Source organism: Aotus nancymaae, unplaced genomic scaffold (assembly GCF_030222135.1).
Source record: "Aotus nancymaae isolate 86718 unplaced genomic scaffold, 86718_ANA_hifiasm-v0.15.2.pri h1tg000020l, whole genome shotgun sequence".
NCBI classification, from domain to species: domain Eukaryota; kingdom Metazoa; phylum Chordata; class Mammalia; order Primates; family Aotidae; genus Aotus; species Aotus nancymaae.
The window spans coordinates 70,743,563-70,750,652 of record NW_026988432.1 but is presented as its reverse complement, the minus strand read 5'-3'; the positions used below and the strand labels follow the sequence as shown (position 1 = coordinate 70,750,652).

At 45.0% G+C, this 7,090-nt stretch overlaps 1 pseudogene; it reads right to left on the bottom strand.

The window, feature by feature from the left end:
• Positions 1-2,344: 2,344 nt before the first annotated feature.
• LOC105730972 (poly(rC)-binding protein 1-like) lies at positions 2,345-3,423 on the bottom strand (annotated as a pseudogene).
• Positions 3,424-7,090: the final 3,667 nt, after the last annotated feature.

Sequence of the window (7,090 nt, the reverse complement as noted above, 5' to 3'; positions counted from 1 at the left end):
TTGTACTTATATATCCTAGAGTCTTTTCTCAACACAGCAATCAGGATAATTTTCTAGAAATCAAAATTGTAAGGTTTGTTCTGGTCGAGTTTAAAATGAAGAAACTGAGGCCGGCACAAGAAGATCCAATGCGAAGGGTTTATTCAGGCTCCCAGGTGAGGTTCTGCGGTCCGACAGGAAGGGCCAGAGAAGTCGCACGGACTTCTCTCAGACGTGGGTTTTTATAGGGAATGAAAGAGCTCAATTGGTTGTGGGAGAGCAAGGTGTGGGCAAAGCAGGACTACTATTGGGTAGGGTTACAAGCCTCCGTTTGCATACAGAACTTGGTTGTTATTGGTTAGAATTACTCGGCTGCTATTGGTTAGCATTACAAGACCTCGTTTGCATACTGGGCTCTTTAAGGGAAGGCCAGGCTGTGCAAGAAGGGAAGAAGGGAATATGCCCGAGCATGTCTGAGCTTTGGAAAAAAGGAGGGGGGGGTGTGCGTCTGAGCTCCTGGCAAGGCAACTGGCCTTACAAAAATCACTCCACTACCCAAAACCTTCCAGTGCCAAAACAGTATGGAGATTTCTTAAAGAACTAAAAATAGATCTACCATTTGATCCAGCACTCCCACTACTGTGTATCTATCCAAAGGAAAAGAAGTCATTATATCAAAAAGACACCTGCATGCATATGTTTATTGTAACACATTCACAACTGCAAAGATATGGAACCAACATAAATGCCCATTGTCCAACAAGTAGTTAAAGAAAACGTGGTATAGATATACCATGGAATACTACTCAGCTGTTAAAAACAATGAAATAAAGTATTTGCAGCAACTTGGGTGGAGCTGGAGGCCATTATTCTAAGTGAAGTAACTCAGGAATGGACAACCAAATACCATATATCCTCACTTATAACTGGGAGCTAGTCTATGGTTATGCAGAGGCATGTAGAATGTTACAATGGACTATGGAGACTCAGAAAGGGGATGGTGGTGGGTCAGGGGATAAAAAGCTACATAACACTACTTGGGTGATGGGTGCACTAAAATCTCAGACTTTGTATTATACAATTCATCTATGTAACCAAAAACCACTTGTATCAGAGAATACCCCAAAAATAGTTTGGGGATTTGGGGAGAGATAGATAGATAGATAGATAGATAGATAGATAGATAGATAGATAGATCTTCCAGTGTCTTCCTGCCTGTTTCACCTCAACTAAAAGCCATGGTTTTTTTGTGCGTTTGGTTTTTTTTCATATTTTATTACATTTTAGGTTTTGGGGTACGTGTGAAGAAGATGCAGGATTGTTGCACAGGTACATACATGGCAATATGGTTTGCTGCCTTCCTCCCCATCACCTATATCTGGCATTTCTCCCCATGTTATCCCTCCCCAACTTCCCATCCCCTGCTGTCCCTCCCCTAGTTCCCCCGCAACAGACCTCAGTGTATGATGCTCCCCTCCCTGTGTCCATGTGTTCTCATTGTTCAACAGCTGCTTATGAGTGAGAACATGCAGTGCTTGATTTTCTGTTCCTGTGTCAGTTTGCTGAGAATGATGGTTTCCAGGTTCATCCATGTCCCTACAAAGGACATCATTTTTTACGGCTGCATAGTATTCCATGGTGTATATGTGCCACACCCATCTATCATTGATGGGTGTTTGGGTTGGTTCCAAGTCTTTGCTATTGTAAACAGTGCTGCAATGAACATTTGTGTGCATGCGTCTTTATAATAGAACGATTTATAATCCTTTGGATATATACCCAGTAATGGGATTGCTGGTTCAAATGGAATTTCTATTTCTAGGTCATTGAGGAATCACCACACTATCTTCCACAATGGTTGAACTAATTTACACTCCCACTAAAAGCCATGTTTTTAAAATGGCCTAAACAACCTGATATGGGTAACCATGCCCACCTCTCTAAGCTAATTTCCTACCACCCTCTCTTCTTTTCTTTTTCTTTTTTTTCCCCAGCTTTTTCAAATATGAAGCATTTTTTAACCAGTCCGTTTTTTTAATTCTTAAATTCTTGACATTACAGAACTAAATGGAAATTTATTAACATTCCACTCTTACATTTCTTATCGACAAACAAGAAATAAAATTCATGAGCCAAAAAACCTAAAACAAAACTAAAAACAGGGAAAAGCTTATAAAACTAAATATGGATCCCAGTATTAACAGCTGAACAGAGAATGTGATTTTTAAATTCTTAGCAGATGATAAAGTTGTGTAGAAACTGAACACTTACAAATTATTTAAAACCTGGAATCACTGACCGGAAATTACACAGTTGGATCATGGGAAAATAGTAGAAAAGGGTTATCGAGGGAACCTACACTGTTCTAGCTGCACTCCATGCCCTTCTCAGAGGAAAGCCTGGCATTGATTAGATACTGGGCCAGACTAATACTGGCAGCAGAGCCAGTGATAGTAACCTGTCTACCAGAGGAGACTTCCACTGGGTTGGCAATTTTGATCTGGGCCCCGGACATCTGGCGAATCTCATTAATGTTGGCGCCTTGGTGCCCGATTATGCAGCCAATTAAGTTACTTGGAATGGTGAGTTCATGGGTGGTTTGAGTAGATGCATCCAAACTTGCCCAATAGCCTTTCACCTCGGGAGAGCTGGAGTCAATTCCGACGAATCCGGTCCCGCCGTGCATCATGGCAAAGTGAGACTGTTGTCTTGCCTCCTGGTTCAGCTTGGCCAAATCGAACGGAGAAATGGTGTGTTGTCCTTGAATCGAGTAGGCATCTAGAGGTGATCCCTCCAGGTCATGGGTGGCGTGGGGGTAGCCCACAGCGTGGCTGCACCGATCTTGGCCGCCCGCGCAGATGACTGGGGAGCTGGCCGGCGTGGGCTGGTACGGAATGGTCATGACTCTCCCTTGCGGAGACTGGGAGAGCGTCTCCAGCATGACCAGGCAGATCTGCTTGACACACTCGGTAACAGACTGCTGCACGCCAGAGATGGTGATGGCCCGCTCGGTGGAGTTGGGCAGCATATCCCCCGCCACCTGGACCTGCGCCCCCCCATACTCTCGCGGATCTCTTTGATCTTACACCCGCCTTTCCCAATCAGGGAGCGGCACTGGGTGGCCGGCACCACCAGCCTCAGGGTGACCGGGGGCCTGCTGGCCGCGGTGCTGTTGGTCATGCAGCTGTTGATATCTCCCTCCAGCTTGTCGATGATCATAGCTATGGCCTTAAAGATGGCATTGGTGGGGCCGGTCAGAGTGATGATTCTCTCCGGACAATTCCCCTCCGAGATGGTGATCCGCGCGCCACTCTCCTCGCGGATCCTCTTAACCGACTCCCCTTTCTTCCCAATGATGCTTCCTACTTCGTTTCCGTGCATAAGAAGCCGAATGGTGAGAGTCACATTTAGTCCACTTTCAGTCACACCGGCATCCATGGCGAGCGGCGGGCGGCGTTCGAGGGAGTTGGACTTGTTATGTGGTCAAGTCTTTGGCGGCTGGCGGGGGGAGGGGAAGGTGTAGGCCCAAAACTGCCGGCGCCAGGCGAGCGGGGCCGGAAGGGGCGGGCTGGCGGGTGGGCGAGGGTGCGGCGGTGGTGACTCCAGCGGCAGTTTCGGCCTCTTTTTTTTTTTTTTTTTTTTTTTTTTTGAGACAGAGTCTCATCCTGTTGCCCAGGCTGGAATGCAGTGACACAATCTCAGCTCTCTGCAACCTCCGACTCCTGGGTTCAAGCAATTATACTGCCTCAGCCTCCCGAGTAGCTGGGATTACAGGCGCATACCACCATGCCTGGCTAATTTTTGTATCTTTAGTAGAGACAGGGTTTCACCATGTTGGCCAGGCTGGTCTCAAACTCCTGACTTTGTGATCTGCCCGCCTTGGCCTCCCAAAGTGCTGGGATTACAGGTGTGAGCCACTGCGCCCGGCCTACCACCTTTTCAACTGTTCAGCTGCAGCTACCTCACTGTCATTTGGTCATACCAACGTGCTCCCTCCTTTGCACCTTTGCACTTTCCTTCCCACTATCTGAAAAGCTCTTTCCCCCATAGCCATGTGGTCCATCTCCTCACTTATTTTAGGTCACTGAGCAAATGTCAGCTCACCTCAGAAGCCCTCTATGGCCATCAAACACAGGCAGCACACACATCAGCTGCATGCCCAGCTTCCACACCTTGCCTCTTTCTCTACATGACATGCACCCCATCCTATTTACTGTATGTTTTACTTACATATTAATTTGTCACCTCCATCTAATAGAATATAAACTTCATGAAACCAGAGACATTATATATTTATTTTTACCACCATATTCCCAGTGACTAGAGCAGTCTTTTGTTTGTAGTAGGCTGGAATTCACCTGGCCTGAGATGCTGGGTCACATTCACACTCCACTCTCTGCCTTTCCTTTCTCATTGAATTCCTCCACATCACAGCCTTGATCTTGTGATGAGAAAATGCATAACCCACTCTGGGGGTCCTCAAATCAGAGAATGCCTTATTTTTGTATAATACATTTAATAATTACAAGGTCTAAATAAAACAGGCTGGGCATCGTGTCTCACACCTATAATCACAGCACTTTGGGAGGCTGAGGTGGGTGGATCACCTGAGGCCAGGAGTTTGAGACCAGCCTGGTCAACATGGCAAAAATCCGTCTCTACTAAAAACACAAAAAATTAACTGGGCATGGTGGCAGGTTCCTATAATCCCAGAGGGATTATAGGGAGGCTGAGGCAGGAGAATTTCTTGAACCTGGGAAGTGGAGGTTGCAGTGAGCTGAGATCACGCCATTGCACTCCAACCTGAGTGACAGAGTGATATTCTGTCTCAAAAATAAATAAAATAAAACCAACTCTGCGGTGGCTCACGCCTGTAATCCCAGCACTTTGGGAGGCCAAGGCGGGTGGATCACGAGGTCAAGAGATCGAGACCATCCTGGTCAACATGGTGAAACCCTGTCTCTACTAAAAATACAAAAAATTAGCTGGGCATGGTGGCACGTGCCTGTAATCCCAGCTACTCAGGAGGCTGAGGCAGGAGAATTGCCTGAACCCAGGAGGCAGAGGTTGCAGTGAGCGGAGATCGCGCCATTGCACTCCAGCCTGGGTAACAAGAGCGAAACTCCATCTCAAAAAAAAAAAAAAAAAATCAACTCTGGTCTGTTTCCAAGTATATTAGGTGCAATATAATTCCCTTGAAGGCTGGAACTTTCTTCCTACCATTACTTGGGAGAGTCCTGGTGAAATGGACCAAAGGCTCAGCCTAGGAAAGAGTCCAGGCCAGGCATGGAAATGGCAAACATGGCTGCTTGCCTGATTGCATTCCACAGTGAAAGTTCTTTGTTTCTTATTGCTTGGTGCTGCTCAGACTGCTTCTCACTTCTATTATGGATGATATAAATGTAGCTATATGTGAAAACATGTAAGTTAACTATGTCACCTCTGCAACTTTGGTCATATACAAATTTTGGGTTGAATGTATACAAAATAAAGATTTTCAATACTCTTGTTCAGTTTTCTATTATGGAGAAATAAAATGAGAATGTTCATAAATTCAGCATTTGCTGACTACAGGTTCTTGCTGTCTATAAAAAATTGTACTACACAATGGCTCAAAACTTCATCTCTGCCTTGGTCCATCTTTAAGTCACTCTTCATCTCAGTCTCTCTCCTTATTCTTTCCCCAATCCATCTCATTTTTTCTTCTTGGTCTTGGATGGCAGATGAGAGTCTCCTATGTGCTATCTGACCAGATTCCTGATAATGAAGATCCTAAAGTTGGTCAGGTCAGTGTCAGGTTCAGAGGTGGGTTGTCAGGAGATCACTAAGCCACTTACCATAAAACTGAATGTGCTTGGAAGATCCTTTTCCTTGGCTCTGTCTCGAGGTTGCTGCAATAAAAGGATATAGTTAAGAAACTTCAAAGAGAGAAGAAATATGAAAATGGAAAGCTCTAGCTATCCCCTTCACCTCTGCAATCAGTTGATCTGTGACCATCAAAGAGCCAACTCTGTCCACCCTGGCAATAGCTTGGACAATTACCCTGTCTATACAACGTAGGTGAAACTACAACCAACATTACAATCTATTCTGGCAATGATGGTCAAAGGTCAGAGGAAATACATGTCTCTGTGTGCCAGGACCAGCTCAAACAGTCTCCAGGCTCTGTCTGGCCCTGTTGAGGTAGGCATGCTCAAAGCAAATCTGGAAATGTGTTTTGACTCCGTACGTTACCAGCACAGTTTATTTCTGTCTGGAGTCCTGTCCGCACAAGGGACATCACTCATCGTTCTATGAGAAATACGGTCATCCCTTAGTATCTGTAGCAATTTAGTTCCAGGACCTCCAGCAGATACCAAAATCCACAGATGCTCAAGTCCTTCATAGAAAATGGCATAGTATTTACATATAATTTATGCACATATTCCCATATGCCTTAAATTATCTCTAGATTATAATACCTAAAATAATGTAAATGCTATGCAAATAGTTTTTATGCTATATTGTTTAGGGAATAATGTCAAGGATTATGTATGTACATGTACAGTACAGACACATCTGTGCTTTTATTTCCTGAATCCACTGATGTGGAACCCATGTATACAGAGGGTCAACTGTAATGGTCTGGGAAAAAACATGCTTCACTTCAGGGATGGTGAATGTTGCTGTTGTCTTATCAGTTGAAAGCAAGTCTTCACTGGTAGTGTTGGGTAAAGGCCAGCTTGCCAACTGAAACGAACAGCAGAGAAGGCCAGGAGTGCTTCATGGCTCTGTATAAGGAATCACAAATTCGTGGGGTGAACATACTGAAAATGAGAACTAAATATGGATTTTAATTGGTGTCATGTGTCAAAAAGTGTTCTTGAATTTATAGAAGCACATATTCCAGTGAGCTGTAAGCATAACTCCAGTACTATTTTCCTTCATTCTGAAGGCATCTCTGCGAAGTAGGCAAGGCCAAGCCTGGTCCTGCTTTGACTGATGGAAAGAGGCAGTGAGCGTGAGCCACCAGGCAGTGGAGAGCAGACAAGAAACCAGCAATGACGGTCGTTCCCTGCTCTCATTGTGTAACTGGTGATCTTCTGTCTCACCACAAGGTTTGGCAAGAGGT